The 20,454-nt window shown below is 44.4% G+C and overlaps 1 pseudogene across 2 annotated transcripts; it reads right to left on the bottom strand.

The window, feature by feature from the left end:
- Window positions 1-2,071: 2,071 nt before the first annotated feature.
- On the bottom strand, window positions 2,072-6,433 carry LOC147619436 (pentatricopeptide repeat-containing protein DOT4, chloroplastic pseudogene; annotated as a pseudogene). Of its 2 annotated transcripts, none has more exons than XR_015261854.1 (2): window positions 6,149-6,433; window positions 2,072-5,985 (listed from the first exon to the last, which is right to left on the bottom strand). The product of XR_015261854.1 is annotated as a pentatricopeptide repeat-containing protein DOT4, chloroplastic pseudogene, transcript variant X2 (transcript). The 2 variants fall into 2 exon arrangements; XR_015261853.1 differs by having other exon boundaries at window positions 2,072-6,013; window positions 6,149-6,424.
- Window positions 6,434-20,454: the final 14,021 nt, after the last annotated feature.

Raw genomic sequence — 20,454 nt, 5'->3', positions numbered from 1 at the left:
GGAAATCCTCAATAAGTTAAGGTGCATTAGAAGATTGAATGGTTGATAGAGTATGTTCAATTATAGTAATTATTATATGAGATAAGGAATAATTATAGTAATTATTATATGAGATAAGGAATATGAAGAGGTGTGAGTATTTATGTAGATATCTATTATGAGGGTTGTTTAAGCAAGCCCAGGCCCTTGTAATCAATGTACTTCACTATTTGTGAGGCAAGCTTGTGATTCAATGTGATGCGAATTATGGAATTTTTACTTAATGTGATTCAATGTGATCCAAAAATACCAAGAACAATACCGACAACAAAAACGAATGCCTACCCATGTTTGTTGTCAATCACTCTTCCCTTTTAGCACTTTACCTCTTTGCAACATGCTTGAACTTATTAAAAGTAAGCCTAATCTTTAAAAGTTTTTGAGTGGCTACTCACATGTAAACTTAATATCAAATATTCTCTACTTACTCTTCACATAATTCTGTCTAAAAATCAAGCAAGTAGAATCTAATTTTCTTAATGATTATCATCATTAACAATGCAATCAAAGTGGAGACGTAGAGGTTTTCACGTAAGCTTTCTACTTGAGCTCCTTGGTGTGGAACATTAGCATAGTTGGGGTGATAGCAAGTGTCCTCACCTCCAATTACAATATAGTCAAGCACAATCCATGAGAATTCATGAGCTTGGAGATAGGAAAAAGAATAAGCCCATGTTAAGAGGCATGTGGATCCTATGTGTTTTGCCCATATTAGTGTCACATTTGGCAAGAGACTATGACCATTCTCAAATATATTTCTAGAAAGATCCTTCACCTTATGCCTATGTTTTAGTGAGAAGAGTTTCAAAATATGGAAGATTGGATGCTTTGGTGTTGCTAAAAAATAGCCTTTCTATGTCTCATGCAAGTCCTTCCTTTAGGCTCTCACTCTCCACCTTGATTTCCTCCCTAGTTTCCCTATGGTCTAAAAATTACCAAATATAAGAATTCAAGATGAAAAACCTATTTTTTGAGGGACCTATTTGAGATTACCTTAAGGCTAGAGAGAAGTCCATTGTCTAAAAAACCCTCACTTGTGTTCCTCTATCTTGCCTCCAATGGCGTCATCCCAATGGCTCAAGCTAATGCAAATGGGTGTGTGCAAAGAGGAAAAGAGCTATGGAAATCTCAATCTCAACCTATATGCCTATGTGTACGCAATGGGGGGAGATAAGAAGGAGAAGGAGAAGGAAAGGGAGAGGGAGGCAAACAAGCAAACATCACTCAAAGCAACACACACCGTAATCCACAAGCATGTTAGAGCAAAGAAGTAAGCAAGCATGCAAGCTACTACCACAAGAGCACAAGAGAAACTTAGACTCAAATTGTGAAGATGGCATTATGTCCTTTCTCATTTCTCAAAATGACTTACATACAAAGCCTCATAGGTGTACAATGCACAACCGCCCACGGAATGTCTGGAGTCCCAAAAACTAATAAAGCAAGTCCGAGGACATGTACAGATTTTACCGGCACAACTTGTAAGCTTGGTAAATAATTGATCACCCGGCATCACACAAGTTGTAAGCTCGATGATATCCCAAAATCGTTTACATGAAACGCATTGTGGAGTTGTTAAAGATATTGCAAAAAGGCATGATTACACGTCATGGGCAATGATAACCAATGTGGTTAACAATCTTCTCAATATTTGTTGAAGCTTCTTTGAAATGATTCTCCTCGAAGCTTCTTTGAAAAGATTCCTTTGACGTTTCCCTAGGAGTCAGCATGGTTTTTTTATTCATACAATTACACACAAATTTGACTAGGAAAGATGACTTTAAGTTGTTTGTCTATGAGCTTGTGGGAGGTTAAGATTCACCATCCATTTATGTTTTTGGGGGCATGAGAAATAATTAAGCTTGGACTCGATTATAATTATAACCAAATGGATAAGGTGCACAGCCAATCAAGATTTATGGAGCCTCTCAAAAAGCCTCACAAGGATCAGTCGCTGTCTGCGGACTAGGTGAAGAAGGTTGTGAGAAATCTCACCACAGAAACCACCATAGATTACCAAAAAACATAAAGAATATGAATTCCTACATCTTATTTCAAAAAACAATTGATGAATCACACATCAAAGAAGATGAATCCTTTCTTAATTGCTAGTTTTGTTGAAATCCTTGCTTAATTGCTAGTTTTGTTGGTAGACTTGATTGCTTGTGTACTTGCGTGCATGCTAGCAGTGACGGCTTTTTGTTAAGCGCACACGACTCATCTTGTTTACTGTTTTGCTTGCTTACTTGTTTCCTTTCTTTTTTATTGTATGAATCTGGCAATGTGTATCCATTATTCTGTTGTAGTGTACAAGGTCCATCCTGTACATCGTTTCTTGATTATTCCTTCTCTTCTGTTGACTTTTTTTGTCCTAATTGATTGCTTCTCCTGCCTTGCCTGCTACATATTAGAGAAAGCCTTAAAGGGTTAATTGAGAGTGGGCACGATGGTGATAAATACATGTACTGCTCCTCTGCTGCCACCAGCTTTAAGGATACAAAATAAGTGAACACTTGAATGCACACCATCCACTTGTCTGATCTCGGCACTACATTGCCTCCCCCCCAGATCCGTTCTCAGCATACCCTGCAATTAGGCTATTCCATGAGACTTCCGCAAAATAACAGCTGCCTGGAGGGTATCAAGGATGAGGTTGTACTCTCCACCATCCACAAACCCTTTTATAAGAGAGGTCCAAGAATACTCCTTTTGCAGAATCAATCTGTGGAATACCTGATGGGCATCAGACACACTTCTGTGCTCTACAAACATTTGAGCATGCGTTTTGAGCCCCATTGACACAGACAAGCATCTGGATGAACATGGCATGTGCTGACTATTCCCTTTCCTGTACTTTTGCAAGATACAGACCTTTATCTCCACCAAAGGCAGCTCCATCATCTAAAAGTCCAAATGAATGTATGCCTCCACAATACGCATATCCCAACCATTGCTACCAGAAAATTGTTGTGCTATATCCATTCCTGATTGTCATGGAGACCTAATGATGGGCTTGCACATGAATCAACACCTTGCAAATGGCTCCGTCGAGGCAGAGAGCAAAGTTGCCCCATGATCAGCTTCACTTACATTGGTTTCGGTAGAATCCTCTCCAATTTATGCATCATGGAAAAGATGAGATGAATAGTCTAGATGAAAAAAGAAGGGGGGCAAAGGTATTCTGACAAGCTATCATTGAGTGGGGCTCTAGCTTGAGTGGTTGCGACTGGTCCTGGTAAAAGGCAGGTCCAAGGTTTGAACCCTGGCATCTATCTAAAACAAGTCTCCACAAGAGCACAAACCATCTTTGAAATGATGGATGCAGCATTCATCTCGAAGAATAATCTCTCGCCTTTCAACCCTAGATATCATTTTACTTGCATTGTGACAGTCATTGCACATCCTCAAATTCTTAGTTACACGCAAAGTCACCCCCTGTGGTGTGTTGAGAAGACCAAATGCTATGGCCAACTTTTCTGCATGCTCACACAATGCTGCCTCTTTCCCCACATCAGAAGTGGGCCTTAAAATCAGATCTATGTTTGGCATGTGCCCTTCATCCTTCATGTGTAAACTCAAAGTCTTCAACTTTGATGTGATTTCATCACTTAGGTTGTTACCCACTACAAATGTATGCACTTTCTTGTTCACCTCTATGGCAGCGCTTCCCGGTTTTTTTTTGGCCCCTGCATGTTTCCTGAGTTCCTCTACCCTATATGCATCACCCCAACTGCCAGCACTAACATAAATGTCTGCCATCAATACATACCATGCAGCATCTTTTGGAACAATCTGGCAAAGATGCTCAAAACATCTTGATCCTAACTCTAAGTCACCGTAAGTTTTGCATGCACTCAACAAGGCTCCCCATGTTCCCTCCGATGCAGGACACAGTGCTTCAAAAAACCTCTCTGCCTGGCAAGTATTTCCCGATCTTGCAAGAAGATCAACCATGCATGCATAATGCTCTATGGTTGGTACAATATCATATTCTTCTCTCATCATCTTGAAGTACTCCTGACCTTTAAACTCCTGGCCAGCATGACTGCACGCATTGAGAAGACATGTGAAGGTGATAGCGTCGGGCTTCACACCATGTTCTAGCATGTCCTCAAAGCATTGTACAGCCCCATCACCTTCATGGTTCATGCCATATCCTCTTATCATAGCACTCCATGCCACGACATCTCGAACTGGCATCTTCTCAAAGATTTCCAGTGCCTCTAAGAGTAATCCGCAATCAGCATACATGCCAATCAAGCTGATACCAATGGATGGATTCCCGTCTAATCCCTTCTGCACAATCTGTAGTTGCAGTTCTCGCCCTTTTTCTAAGGCTCCTATGCTGCCACAAGCTTTTAAAACACAAACAAACGTGACAACATTTGGGACAAGCCCTTCAAGCTGCATGTGTTCCAAACATCTCAGTGCTTCCTGACCAAGTCCATGTTCTGCATACCCTCCGATCAATGCTGTCCATGACACGACAGTTTGATTTGGCATGTTGTCAAAGACTTCCCGCGCCTCTGCAAGCAAACCACATGTGGCATACATGTCAACTAAAGTGTTGCCAACGGGAAACTCTTTTTCAAATCCCTTTTGTGCAATTTCGTTGTGTATTTCTTGGCCCTTGTCTAAGGCCACTATGCTGCAGCAAGCTTTTAGAACGCATGCAAGCATGACAGGGTCTGGTGAGATACCCTCCGCCACCATCTCTTCGAGGCAAATCAAGGCTTCTTGAGCAGGTCCATGCTCAGCATATCCTGATATTAAAGCGGTCCATGACACAGCATTGCGGACTAGCATCTCATCAAAGACTTCACGCGCATCTAAAAGCAAGCCAAATTTGGCATACATGCCAACCAAAGTGTTTTCCACAGGAAGATTTTCAAATTCACCTTCTGCAACTTTTATGTGTATTTCTCGGCCTCTGTCTACAGCTCCTATGTCCCCACAAGCTTTCAAACTGCATGCATATGTGACCGCATCCGGAGAGATGCCCTCTAATTGCATCTCTTTAAAACATTTGAGAGCTTCTTGACCGTGTCCATGCTCAGCATATCCTGCAATTAGTGCATTCCAAGACACAAGCCCTCGAGCAGGCATCCTGTCAAAGATTTCCTTTGCCTCTGAAAGGGAGCCACATTTTGCATACATGTCAATCAAGGTACTATCGACAAAGACATCTCCTTCAAATCCCTTCTGTTTGATCTCAGCATGAATCTCTTGGCCTCGTTCCATGTCTTTCAGCCTGGCACAGCCCCTCAACAAGGCCACTGCTGTATAAGTGCTTGGGTGCACACTGTCATTGTGCATTTGCTCGTACAAGTTAAAAGCTTTCTGTGATTCCCCACAATCAAAATATGCTGATATAAGGGCAGTCCATGAGCTCTCATTCCTATGAACCAGCCTGTTGAAAGTTTTCTGAGCATCAGGCACACTGCCACATTCCACAAACATGGGCACGACATAGTTCCCTAAAGCTTTATGAGATTCCAGCCCACTGTTACAGATATGAGCTTGCAAATGCTTTGCATACTCCAACCTTTTTCTTTTCCTGCAGTTCTGGACAAGATAGGTGAAGCTTTCAACCAACGGCAACTCACTCTGCTGATCTAAAATACTGAAAGCCTCCTCTAGGCTCACCATCTCCATACCTTAGCTCTCAATGGTTGTGCTTCAACTGCATACACCTACTTCTTGAGTTTGAAACTTCATTGCAATGCATTAATTATACACAAAGGGCACCCTAATGGCATCCCTGGACATCACAAAAATTGCATACAAGTATTGTCGTGTAGCAGCGACTCAGGCACCCCAACAGCAATCTAATCGCCCACCACCGATGGCAGACAGATGTGATGATACTCACGCATCATGGCCGTGCGTCACTTCTCAGTCATCTTAGAGATTGCCACTGAGGAGGCACATAACCAGATGGGGGTCCTGCCAACCATGCACAGACATTTATGTCCTGTGGATGCGCTTTTTATACAAGACAGTGAGTTGTTTAGATGAATTTTATGTATGGTAACTGCACTGCTTTGCGCCCCTCTCTCTCTCTCTCTCTCTCTCTCTCTCTCTCTCTCTCTCTGGGGCCAGGGCATACCTGCTAGAACATGGCCTCGAACCCTCTGATCCTGCCATAGCCGGTCAATCCCTAACTGAAAATCTACATGCGCTGTGCACAGTATGAGCCTGACGAGCTCAGGAACGCTATTGATTTCTACTAACCATCGCCCAGTTCGTCAGTCCTACGTAGTTTGCTTGGCCATCTTTCGTTACCATCGAGATGTTGTAGTTAGTTAGATGAGAACGAGCAAGATCGCCACACAGAGAGTACGAGTCCTTAATCAACCAGATTTTGAAATGGATCAAGATAATCTGTTCAATCGTTCAGTTAGGTTTACAACCGATTTATAAATTAAGTAATTATCGATCATTTGATCTATGATTTAGCGATCCATAAGTTACTAAAATTAATTAATCACTTCATGTAATTTTTAAATTTTAATTGCGATGAGCCCTCATCCCTTTCAGAGGATGAGTTACTCTTGTTAATCAGTACATGTGACTAATCTTAATCTTCTTGTTTAAAATATGAATCACTTATCTAGCCTTTGCCTAATATATATGGGACCAAAATTTTGAAATCACATTAATTAACTAGTGACAATGCTACAACCTTAGGAAAGGTTGATTAATTAATTTTTTTAAAACCTTAGGAAAGGTGGTTGTGGGATGTTGCGAGAGTTTTCCAGACTCTTCGTTTGACCGCCTCTCTCACCGTGTATATTTTTGCCTCTCTCTCAGAGACTTCATTTTCGCCTCTGCCTTCTGCATGTTCTTGCTCTCTTCTCTCTCCTCGCTTCTGGTCTCATTGCTGCCTGCTCTACAAGCCTTGCCAAAGAAAACGAATCCTACTTCACCTCTCGCTTGTCATGAGGGCGGTGTGTTTGCTCAATGCCGATCGGTGGTCGCACACACGCTTCGATTGCTAGTCGTCGGCGGGCTTGCGTTCGAAGGCCAAGGCCTAGGTCCAAAGGTTCATTAGTGCCCACCTGCGGGCGGGCACTAATTAATGAATATACCCCCTAGCTTGAATATGGGGCACCAATAAGGTGAAGAGGCGGGCCATATTTTCTTCTTCTTTGCCCCATCTTGGACATGTTCGTGAACCAATCCCTAGCTTGGAGGCTCTAGAATTCATCCAAAGGTCTTACGAAGGATTAACCAAGATTTATTTGGAGGAATTTTGGTTGACCAGATGTGTTGGAACCTGAAGTTCCATTGATCTCTGTTCCATGTAATATGCGGGCACTAATTAATATATATACCCTATAGCCTGAATATGGGGCACTAATAAGGTGAAGAGGCGGGCTATATTTTCTTCTTCTTTGCCCCATCTTGGACATGTTCGTGAACCAATCCCTAGCTTGGAGGCTCTAGAATTCATCCAAAGGGCTTTATGTAGGATTAACCAAGATTTATTTGGAGGAATTTTGGTTGACTAGATGTGTTGGAACCTGAAGTTCCATTGATCTTTGTTCCAAGTAATATGCCATATGCCATTGAGCTTGATATGTAGGTGGGAGCTCAGCGGCTCGCCAGTGAGGACTTGGGAGTAGCCTATCTTTCCTTTCCATACTACGACTCTTATGGTGACTGGGCCTTTTCCTTGGATAAGGGGGCTACTGGCTATATCCTAAAGCTCCATCCTCGTTGACTATCAGTTCAAGATCATGCTTATCCACTCTGTAGGTTAACTGCATTTCCTCCCTAGTCAACCATCTTTGACTATCAAATCTCTAGAGGTCTACCCAAGTTTGTATTCCCTTTATGGATAGTTTATGGGCCCCTTTGTAAAGATGTACTGGAATGTTAACCACTCCGGTTAACATGACCTTCACATGGCTACTACGCCCTTTTGTAACTCATCTTTTTGTAACCGCGCAATGCGCTAATTGTATATGAGACATGGGATGACCGAGCTTATGGCTTGTGTAATGCCAGTCATGAGGAATTGATGTACATAGAGCTAGTAAAACTAGAAAGACTAGTTTTGGGCCCCCATTTGTAAATATGAGCTCATGTATATAAGACATTTGATTGAATATGAAAGGGAAGTCCCATTTATCTTAATTGAGTTTGCCTTCTCTCTCTCTCTCTCTCTCTCTCTCTCTCTCTCTCATTTGAGCTTATGGTTGCTTGCTTGCTTGTGTGATGGCTTGGTGTATGTGAGTAGGAATGGTAGTGCTCTCCCTTCTCTTCTCTTCTACCTTCTCATTGCTATCTACCATGTTCCATTTGCATACGATTGGCATGAGGTAGAGGTTGAGCTCTCCATAGCTCCTTCCCTCTCTCTCTCTCTCTCTCTCTCTCTCATTTGAGCTTATGGTTGCTTGCTTGCTTGTGTGATGGCTTGGTGTATGTGAGTAGGAATGGTAGTGCTCTCCCTTCTCTTCTCTTCTACCTTCTCATTGCTATCTACCATGTTCCATTTGCATACGATTGGCATGAGGTAGAGGTTGAGCTCTCCATACGATTGGCATGAGGTAGAGGTTGAGCTCTCCATAGCTCCTTCCCTCTTGCTCACTACCTAGCATTGGATCTCTTCTTGGGTGACACAAGGAGAGTGTGGAGTGAGCCCCTAGCGGCTTCACATTGAGGAGTTAACCCTCATAGGGTTGGCCAAGTGCTATTCATCGGATTCAACTCGCATGCATCTTTCTCTTCTTCCTTCTCTTGTGTGTGCAAGGTAGTATGTTATTCCTTAACATCTTTGGTGCCGTTTGCTATGGAAGGCATTTGGCTTAGTCTCATTAGCTAGAGTCTTTGATTTAGCTGGGTTGGAGTGCAAATCCACCAGTAGGTTGATTAACCTTGTTTTGTTTTGTGTTTTGATGATGATTACCCTAAGCTTTGGTTGTTAATCGATTATTGGCGCATTCGAGTCTTCACCAAGAGCAAGAGAAGCAAGTGAGTGCCCTTACCTTGCCCCCCCCCTTAACATTCAAGCAACTTTCAATTTTCTGTGTTTTGTCCTCATGTTTGCATTTTAGCTTAATCATCTAATTAATTTCAATTTGTTAGCTTAAATTAGACATTATAGGCATCAATAGTAGCTAGAGACTAGCTCTAGCTCCTTGTTAAAACCAAAACACAAAAAAATCATGGGAAGATACCCGAATCAGCAAGAGAAGGAAGAAAATCCTAGGCAAAACAACATTCTGCCAAGCAGCTCTAAGAAGCGCATGTCCGTTTGCTTATCTAGCCATGGCCGTGGCAAATCTGCCTTCCCTCTGCAATCCAAATCTGGTAAGATCTGCTGCCTAAAACTGTCAGAGGCATTAAAAATAGATTAAATGCATTTAATTGGGCATGAAGTGCATTCAATCTAGAGAGAGATTGTACAGAAATAGAATATCTAGGGAGGCTGTCAGACCTGCAACCACATTAAGCCTCAATCAATTTTGAAAACCCCCACTTTGACTATGCCATAGTCATTTCGGAAGTGCCATGTCCATTCCTAAACTTACCATGTCCGCTCTTTCTCCCCTGAGAAGTGAACGCCCGTTCCAGTGCACATTTGCAATTGCCACACCCACATCACTCCCCTCTGATCCCAGATCTTGCAAAGCGAATGCATGTTCTCTTCCGTTTCGAAGCGAACGTCCGTTCCATTCAGTTTTTTGAAGTGAACGCCTGTGGCTTCATTGCCATGCCCATTCCAATTTGCACCCAACTTTGAGCATCCATTCCCTGCTTTTTGAAGTGAACGCCCGTTCCATCTTGTCATCTCTGAAGTGCACGCCCGTATAAAAGTCCATTCCTTCTCTTCCTAAGAAGTGAACGCCCGTTCCCATATCATTCTGAAACCATACGCCCATTCGCTCACAAGAGTACGATTGTTCCTTTTGCAATATGTGTGTGTGTGTGTGTGTGTGTGTGTGTTCTTAGAAGGTTTTGCATAGCACTTTCATATTTCCATGCACCTACGCTCGGGTAGATTGGTGCGAAATAACCCTCTCTTCAACGAAGTAAGCTCTTGAGACGCCCCTTTGTAAATAAGATCTGACCCATCGATAAATATCGCGTGGAGTCAAATGGTGCTTGAGTTTGACAATACCAGTGAGATCGGAAGACCTCCCCAGTAGTGGACGAGGGACCCCAGACCCTGAGGCAAGAGAGCATAAACCATTGTGTATGGACAGACCATCTGTCCAAGAACTAGCTCCTATCTCTCCAACACATTCTCAGCAAAGCCTTGCATCGAGGCTTTGCAATTTTATCCTGAGAAACACACAGTCCAAAGATTCGTAACCCAGGGTGAGAGATATGGATCAACCCCAAGAAAGTGGGCCTATTCCGCATTTAGATCCTAGAGCAGAAGTCGGCCAAAGAAAGAGCCATCAGACTTAGACCCAGTTTACCAATCTGGAGAGCCATACCTGTCTCAGGGGTGGTTGATTCATTCAGAGCTCCAGAAACATTACCGGACCGAGAACCAGGTCCATCTTTCCAAAGGCTTGAGACATCATACCAAAGAGGGTGGGTCTACCCAGGCCCATCGCAAAACGACCAGGCCCGCCTGTATGTCAGCACAGCAGTAGTACCCACCTCAAGGGGTACACCCAGTATACCAAATGGGACCACGTGGGCAGCAACCTAGTCCTCTCAAAGGGTAAAGACCTCCAATAGTCTATTATACACCCGTACCCACTCCTCCACAAACCATTCCCCAACCAGCAACACTGCCAGCTCCTTCCATGACATGGTTGACACCTGAAATGTTAAGATTAGCTATGGAAATGGAAGGGGGGTAGCTGCGGGCATCGTTCCCCGTGCACCTACTCAACCCAGACTGAAACAAACCAAACCAGCAAACATCTCTAAGTTGATCACAAAGTTTGATGGTAAAGGTGACCCCATTACTCACCTGGAGATGTTTAATTAGATTTGTGAGCATTTGGCCACGTAGATGACCGGACTAAGATAAGTGCTTTTAGCCTTACCGTGGATAGTAAAGCTGGCCAATGGTTTAGATCTTTTAAGAAGACGGAAGGTAAATCTTCCTTCGAAGCTTTAAAAGAAGCCTTCAAAGTGGGGTATTCTTGTCAAGATACCTAAGATGGAGCCCCGTCGAATAGCTGAATAACGTCAAACAAAATGAGGGTGAAACCATCATGGATTACATTAATAGAGTCTAATATCTCCACTCACACTGCAATGCCAGAGATAATTTCTCTGATGAGAGATTAATTGGGAGATTTCTAAATGGACTCAACGATATTTCCCTGGATAGCTCCTTGTTTTCCTTAGATTATACCTCCTTTGAACAATGCTGCAGGAGTTCTTTGAAGTTTGAGGACAACTTCAAGGGAACACGTTCCCGACAACTCCATGAAGGAGCATTAGAAGCCTTCTTAAAGACCACCAGCACAAAGCCTAATGAAAAGGGTAAAGAGTCTACATTTGGACAAAGTGTAGAGCAATTGGCCATTGCCCTAATACAATAGATGACCCATCAATGGAGGATCAACCAAGGCCGAGATCGAGGGGGCCATCTGCATCTTTATCCTAGAAGGGAACTTGTATGGTGCCTGACTTGTCGAGAAAACCATACTGGCACCGAGTGTCCTCATCTAAGACCTAGTCCAAGCCTTGTCCATATTGTGTAAAGTGGGGCAATCATGAAATCTCCAACTGCTATCATCACAAGGCTACTCTACCTCGAGCTTTGCCCCCTCAGGCATTGCCCACCAACCCTAGGCAGCCGTTGGCTTTGCCAACTCTAGCGCATCATAAGGCACCTCTACCTGGCCAAGAAGTGGCCCAAAGAGGAATCCTTAGGGTACCAGAAATGCCCTTGCCACCCCCAATTCTTCCACCTCAGCCCCCATTACCCAAAGTCGCACCAGTTTGACAGATAACCTTGACGGAACTCCTTGAGGATGGGAATGAGGGAGAAATCCTAGAAACTCCCACTTATGAAACCCAAGAGCCAACAAGCCCGCCCTCATAAATCCTAAGCCACTATGTCATGGAGGGTGATCAAATGTACCCTGTGTACTTAACAGCCCCCATACCGCATGCTAGGGACATGAATCGGATAGCTAAAAGACCACCCATACAGTGCTACGATTGTGATGGACCTCACCAAGTGGCTGATTGTCCCAACATGAAGGGTATGGCGAGTGCCTTTGTAGGTGCTCCCACCCCAGCTCCATTGTGTGTAGGGTACGGTATTGATCACCTTTATAGAGACCATCTGCCGCTCTGAGACCAGGATCAACTAGAAAGGCTCATGTGAAGCTAATCCCAGCACCAGCCTTAACGTGATGAGTGTTAGAGATGGTTTCATTCGAGTAGTCCCTCTCAATGATGTGACCAGGCTACAAAATAGGCAAAGGCCACCGCACATGCAGCAAAGGCATCAACCTCACAAAATCAAGGTTAAGCAAGAGCCCCTGAACAAGCACAAGTAACTCAGCGCTCACGAAAGAAAGCCACCAAGATTGGAAAGGGAGAAAGCCAAGTGGTTATTAAAAGCGGTTCGGAAGACAGCACAATAACTCATCCATCGACTTCTTCCTCCGAAGAAGAAGAATTGCTACGTGCTGCTGCGTCGAGCTAGAGAACCCATTGACACCCGCCAATTATTACTAAAAAGCTCACTGAGTACCCTAATCCTATTGAGGAAAAGGAGAGACTCTAGAGAACCGCCAGTTATTGAAAAGCTCACTGAGTACCCTAATCCTATTGAGGAAAAGGAGAGACTCTTGGCAACCCAAGAGTTAGTCCGTGAGTGCCAAGCACAAATGGAAGATGAGCCTCCTACTGCCTTACTTAAGCCATTCCCATCCATCTCAAACTTGAGACCATCTGAAGAAGCTCAAGCTTACTCTAGAGAGTTTCTAGACTAGCCACCTTCACAAATACTACTGAAGCCGTAGTTTCTACTACAAAGTTGCCTCCCAATAGGGAAGTAAGGTAGCTGAATATCGCAGGAATCTAGAGGATGATCATCTTAGGAAAACCAATGCAGAAAGACCTGTTCACATCCCCTACACTTCAAAAAGCTTAAGACGAAGCCAAACCAACTTTCCTCATGAAACATCCCTCGTTCCAAGAGACATTGCATGTCTCTCTTCTTTCCTCTCTTCTCAGGTCCAAGTCTCTATCGGCACTTTACTTCAAAGTAGCCCAAGCTTATGGAATGACTTGAAGGATTGGATGGAAGAACACCTCAATGCAGGTATGTACAAAACCATGGAGCCTAGCAGCTGTAATGAATCCGAGGAAGAGGAATTTCTTATACCTCATAAGGTAAGAGGAACCCCCACAGTTCGAGTGAATAAACTTGGGAAGTACTTTGAAGGCAATGAACTCAACACAGCCTTACAATAACCTTTGATGGCCTCCAAGTTACTGCAATATTGGATGGGGGAGTTGGAGTGAGCATTATTACCAAACAATGCTGGGAAAAATGGGGAGCAACCGCCTTGGATAACACCCGATTGCTAGTTAAACTTGCTGATGGAGCCATCGCTAGACCCATTGGTCTACTAAGGGATCTAAAGATCAAGATCCTTGGAACTGTTGAGATGTCAAGCTCAACATGAGAGCTGACACCTCCTCACGAGGCGCCTGTATGACCATTCGACATTTATATCACTGGTGGGTTTGGTAGCTAGCACTGACATATCTTTGCCACAGATTCTACAGTTGGACTACACCAACTAGTCCACATCTACCCACTCCTCTTAGTGTGTTCTCTTCTAGGGTTTGTGTGAGTGTGTGTGTTCTTTTAAGAGCTCAAGCTCTCTTGTCCCCTACATCTTTTCATGGTATCAAAGCCTAGTTCATGCTAAGAGCTGAGTGAGACTCCAATTAAGGAGCTTTATTCTCGGGAGCAAAGCTACAGGGCATCCATATGGTTTGTTGGACAAAATTTTCAGGCCGAAAACGCATTTCGGGCTCGTTTGGACCTCCATTTTTCAGTTCGCAGGTGTTCACGGGCACTGCGGGGGTAAGTTTTGATTCTTTATAGAACTCTGTTTTTGGAACTGTAGGAAGGGTGATTGGTTAAGCAAACACTGTGTGTATTACACAAAGAGGTCTCAAAGTTACCATTGGGTGTATGTATGCAAATTGAGGTCACTGGTTGTGATAATTTGGGTGTAGTATAGTACCGGTGTAGAAAATACAACAGTTTGTGCAGGTCAAACAAGAGTGTTGTTTTGGTAAATTTGTGTTGCAGACAAGATGTCAAATGATGGAATAAACCAGATTATTGTAGAGAAGCTTGACAAGAACAACTTCTATGCTTGGAGGTTTAGATTGACCAATTTCCTGATGGGAAAAGGTTACTGGGACTACATTAAAGATGAACATGAGGAGGCACCAGAGATACCGGAGATTAATCCAACTGTTGGAGATGTAAAAGAATTCAAGGAGCAAGTAAATTCATGTATTGGCTTTCTATCAGCATACAAGACACCATGATTGGGCATATACAAGATGCCAAGTCACCTAAGGAGCAAGTAAATTCATGTATTGGCTTTCTATCAGCATACAAGACACCATGATTGGGCATATACAGGATGCCAAGTCACCTAAGGAGGCATGTGATACCTTGGTGAAGTTGTATGAAACTAACATCGTGTATGACAGGCAGAATCACCAGGTGGCTACTTATTTTACTTCAGTTTGACTTCACCATTATGGTAAGGAAAGGCTCTTAGCATGTTCTTACAGACCACATGTCAAGGATCCCCAACGATGAATAACCAGTGGGAGTAGACGACGATTTACCGAATGCCGCCCTATTCCAACTTTGCTTGATTCCTGAATGGGGTGAAGAAGTGGCTCACTTTTTAGACAATGGCTTACTGGTTGATCCTCTCCTTAACAACGACCGCGCCCATTGCTTAGTCAAAAAAGCGGTCCCTTACTAGCTTATCGCGGGCCAACTTTACAAGCAGGGCAAAGACAAAATCCTACGACGTAGTGTTCGGGAAGATGAGTATGTCTTTCTCCTTGAACATGCTCACTCTACCTATGTTGGGGGGCACTTTGCAGCAGATATCATCGCTCGCAAGGTTCTCATAGTTGGGTTATGGTGGCCCACTCTAGTGGCTAACACTGCTGAGTATGTTAAACAATGTGATGAGTGCCAACGTGCAACAATTCCTTGTTTCAAGGATCACATGCCTCTGAATCCCATCATGTCTTTACAACCATTCGAGAAATAGGGCATAGATTTTGTTGGACCTATTAGTCCAGAAGCCAAATACACTCAAGCCCGATATATAATTACTGCCAACGGATTATTGCACCAACAAAGTGGATAGAAGCTCGCGCAACCCGTAAGGATGATGCTTGATCAACGGGTAAATTTTTCTATGAGTCAGTGATCACATGCTTTGGTTGCCCTCTCGAGCTTGTTAGCGACAACGGGACACATTTCATCAATGAGGTAATTAAATTGCTCTTACAAGAGTTCCTTGTCACCCATAAAAAGTCCTCCCCATATTACCTGCAAACAAATGGCCAAGCGAAAAGCACAAACAAAACCTTGTGTGCCATTCTTACCAAAACCATGGAGTGGCGCCAGCCCCACAACGATTGGGAACAAAAGTTGCCGGCTGCACTTTGGGCTTATCAAACTTCATACAAGGCAGCAACCAACACTACCCCTTTTAGTTTAACCTACGGTACTGAAGCGGTCATGCCCATGGAGTTCTTAGCCCCTAGTCTACGTGTCGCAGTGCACCAACAACTCACCAAAAATGCTATGAGCTGTCGCCTATTTGACCTTGAAAAGCTCAATGAAACACTCCTTTTTGTAGTCTACAGCATGATTGTAGAGAAGTTAAGGCACAGACAATGGTTTGACGACCAACTTAAGAATAAACAGATGAATGAGGGAGACATGGTCCTCTTATTCAGTACCAAAACACACAAGAAAAATCTCAAGCTCAGAGGCTTAGGACCTTTCCTAGTCTCTGAAATAACACCACAAGGCAATGTGCACATTGAAACACTTGATGGTATTGAGCTCGTATTGAGATGGTTGGTTACTTCAATGGTAGCAAACTTAAACGCTACTACGGACCTCTCATCCCATAGAGGCCATCTTGAAAGCCATCCATGATAAAAAACAATTAAAGAAGGACCATGAGGATATGAAAAAAACTACGTAAGAACAGGCCAAAGTAAGGCAATCCAAGCTTAGGCAAAGGCATATCATGGTCAACATGGCCCAAGTGGTCGACTTAGAAGAAGAAGATTGGGAGGTGAAGCCAGTTGCAGTTAGGAATGACCACCCCAACAAGCTTTGTCCAAAAATTAGCTCTTGTTGATACACGGGCTAGTTACAATTTAATGTCATATGAAACTTGGTGTTCCCTTGGGGAACCCACACTAAAAGAGACCCCTGCCACCACTGTCACAACAATTGCCTCACAGCATGTTCATTGCATAGGCACAATCACACTCTTATTCCACATTGGAAATAATCCCTTGGAAGGGAAGTTTATAAGATGCCTACAGGAGCAATGCATGAAGAGATCCTCCTAGGCAAGGGGTGGGATGGGACATAACCGATGCAACATCAACTGGGGATGCACAAACGACGACCCTACAATTGGCTTCTGGCCAAGTCATTGTTCTAATGATGGATGAAGAGCTAGTTTCCACTGCTCCCCCATGCCAAGCACTCCCCATTCCACCACCCACAATTATCCCATCACCTAACCCCTATCAGTCCGTTCCCCCTATCAGTTCTAATGATGGATGAAGAGCTAGTTTCCACTGCTCCCCCATGCCAAGCACTCCCCATTCCACCACCCACAATTATCCCATCACCTAACCCCTATCAGTCCGTCCCCCCAAAAAAAGAGGTCGCTCATCATATCAACCACATCAATGCCTCACACCCACACCACCACCATGCACGACAACAACTCACTCTCACATTGCCAAATCACAAGTTGCTGCCCAACCAAGTCACACTAGCCACACTAACATTGCTAACCATGTTAACAAAACTCCACAGGGTCTGTTCTCTTGCCACTGGGTGCCTAAGAAACTTCTCACAGGATGCATCTCAATTGTGGATCCCCAAAAGATCCAACCATCCCCCTCGTCCAACAGGCACATAAAGCTCCTCGTCTCCAACGTCGACCACCCATTCGCCAACCTCAGGTCTATATGGTACAGAACCAATGCAAACCCAGGCACTCTCAAAGGAGCTCCAACCCTTTGTCGAACCCTCAACCCACGAAATCAACCCCGCGGTGGATCCCAATACCTCTTCTCCGTGCCCAACATTTCTATGAAGGCAATCCTAACATCTGGATCCCCAAACCTCCCCAACATTTCTATGAAGGCAATCCTAACATCTGGATCCCCAAACCTCCCCAACCTAAACTTCCACCTTGTATCACTCTGCAATATCCTACACTTCAATGGGTACCCAAAACAACATCCGCAGCAAAGACTAATCAAGACAAAGGAAAGTAGAAAGTCCAGGGTGACACTACAACCCCCATGCTACCACCACTGAGACAAAGTTCCTTACAGATATACCTTCGACGCGTTAGCAACCCCCCCACCGCGCTAATTGTGACGCTCGAAAGTCCTACAAAGCTACCATCCACTCCTTCATCCTCAGGTACTTCCTTACCACCCGCCTTGAAATCCCTTAAGGAAGTCACCACTACCACCTTGCCATCACCCAACTAGAATAGACTCCTCACCTTGGCAAACAGGGAACATAATCAGTACAAAACCCGCAATGGGGTGCTGGCAGCATAGCCTCCTGTGTACAAAACCTATTTCAGGGTGCACAAAGAAAAAAGAAAGAAGAAAGAAGCCATGACCGTTTCTTCTTTAACAAAGTACCACGCCCATTTGATTTGAGCCCGCGGGCCGTGCCAAATCTTGATCAATGCCCACAGCCGTTCCAAGTTTCCCATGGATGTTCCTTCGTGATTTCGTGAGCGAACGCCCGTTTACTTACCCAGTTTGTAGACGCGCCCGTTCGTTCATGTTCGCTCTCTGACTTGCCGCACCCATTTGCTTTTTAATTCCAGATTCTGCAGTCATTTGTTGAAGTTCCCACACTCGTTCGCTCTGCCTTTTCGAGCGGACGTCGCGGCCATTTGTCTGACTTGCCCACGGTCGTTTCCTGCCAGTGCCACGTCCATTCCTTGGACTTGCCACGGCCATGCCCTTCTCCCAGTGCTATAAATATGGGCTGCCCCTCTCTATTTTTTTAACTTTGACCTCTCACCTTAGCCGAACTCTTGCAATTTTTTCTCCCGAGCTCTTACTTTCACCAGCTAGCTAGCAAAATGTCAGAAGCCTCCAACTCCTCCTAGGAATTTCTCCATCACATTCTATCCGGAGGAAGAGACTTGTGCGGGTGGCCACTTTGAAGAATATGCGAAGCACCAGACCCAGCTCTCCCACTTAGGCGAGGCCTTGATGAAGCAGGTCAATGGGCATACCATCCATTCCCTTATGAAAAATAATCATAAGGTGGAGCATAAGCTCCTTTACTACACAGGCCCGTGCTACAGAGCTATTGCTGCAAACCTTGCAGTGGTGAAAAAGTTGGAACAGCTAGGTTTGGGCATGTTGCCAACCTTAGAGACTTAGGGGCCCAACCTCTACAATGACCTATACTTCACAGAGACCTATGACGCCAACCAGCACACAGGCGAGGTCTTGGACAATGAGGGGCAGAGGCACCAGGTGTGCAGCTCAATGTGGAGCTTGTAAGGGACGCTTTGTCACATTCCCATATGGATCAGCCATATGTACGCCTCAACAATGCAACAAAGCTCACCAGAGATCTATACAAGTGTAGTCCCAATAAGGATGGAGTTGAGTGGGGAAATATAGCACAAGATGACCTGGTTATGCTCGCACAGGCCTTACAGTTTCAACTTACCACTAGGTGGACAGACCAATTCAACCGTTGTAGCATGACTACTTTGGCTTGCATCCACCAAGGCCAGATGGTGAATTGGTCGGATTACATTTTCAAAGAGCTGCACGCTGTTTGCTCAAACCCCTAAGGAAAGCTGGTGGCCGTAATATTGTTGACCAAGGTCCTTTACTATGCAGCCGGATGGGAGGAATTGCCATGTGCAAACCAGCTGAGCAGGCTAGATGCAACTGTGACCTCTTTACCCTCTCCATCCACTTCTCCTAACCCTGCACCAGCAGAGGTTAGCTAGTTCAGAGAGGTTTTGAGGATCAGAAATTGAGATTAGTTGATATAGGAGGAAGGTTGAAGGGCATTTACCTAATTGGGGACAAGAGGAGGATTTTTTAGTTAGATTCTAGTCAGTTGGAGCTATTCAGGGGTCAGAGGAGGTCAGCAACATTGTGAGACATAGCAATCAGGGTTGTAGCAAGACTAGACTGACTTGGGAGGACATTTTGAGAAATCAAACAAGGCTATGAAGTTTGCTGATATTGGAGGACATTTTGGGAGTTAGGCGGACATATATCTACCTGGGATTAGCAACCAACTTGCAAATCAGGTTACAGTCAGAATCCGACTAGCTTGTGTATCATCTGGAAATTGTTTTGGTTAGCTGGATATATCAACTGGGGTCAGGTGAGGCTTATAGGAGAATGATCAAAGCTTTTGGAGGCGCTGACTTGAGAGGAAAGCTGGAGGAGTCAACTCATCATTTTGGTAGGTTTAGAGTGTGTTGAGGTGTCCAATTGAGTCAGCCACAGTTGAGGACAGTAGTAGGTAGGTAAGATTGGTGCCCTTAGAGCTGGGATTTCAGTGGCCTCCAGTTTTAATCCCTTTTACTTTTCTTCTTGTGTGTCTATTGGTGTTGTTATAGAGACCATCACCCAACGTGTTGTGTTTGAGGACTTATACTAGACAAACTTCCAGTTTATGGAGCTGTAGAAGAAGTTTGATCAGCATAATCAGAGAACAGTTGGGCATTGCTATTGCATGCATCACCGAGCTTCAGTAGCAAGTCACCCAAGCCCATGTAGGGATCGAAAGAGCACATCACGAGCTCACTGTCACATCGAAGGCTTGCATCAGGATGCACAGACTCAGGCACAAGCTGCGGAGGATGCTCTTGTTGCCCACACATAGTCAGACTTTGCAAAGCATCAGGCACTCACCGAGGCTTGCATCAGGATGCATAGACTCGGGCACAAGCTGTGGAGGACGCTCTTACTGCCCACACACAGTCAAACTTTGCAAAGCATCAGGCACTCACCGAGGCTACCATCCACACATTGCAAGAGCATCTTGGAGATGCTAAGGCCCGAGCAGCCCCGCCTCTATCCACTCCCTCAGCTCCCTCCTCCAGCACATTAGAGCAGAATGTGAACGCCTTAATAGACACAGTAACTAAGCTCCCC

Source organism: Cibotium barometz, chromosome 33, assembly GCF_041138505.1.
Source record: "Cibotium barometz isolate CiBa-2024 chromosome 33, ASM4113850v1, whole genome shotgun sequence".
Taxonomy (NCBI): domain Eukaryota; kingdom Viridiplantae; phylum Streptophyta; class Polypodiopsida; order Cyatheales; family Cibotiaceae; genus Cibotium; species Cibotium barometz.
This window is presented reverse-complemented; position numbering and strand designations above follow the sequence as displayed.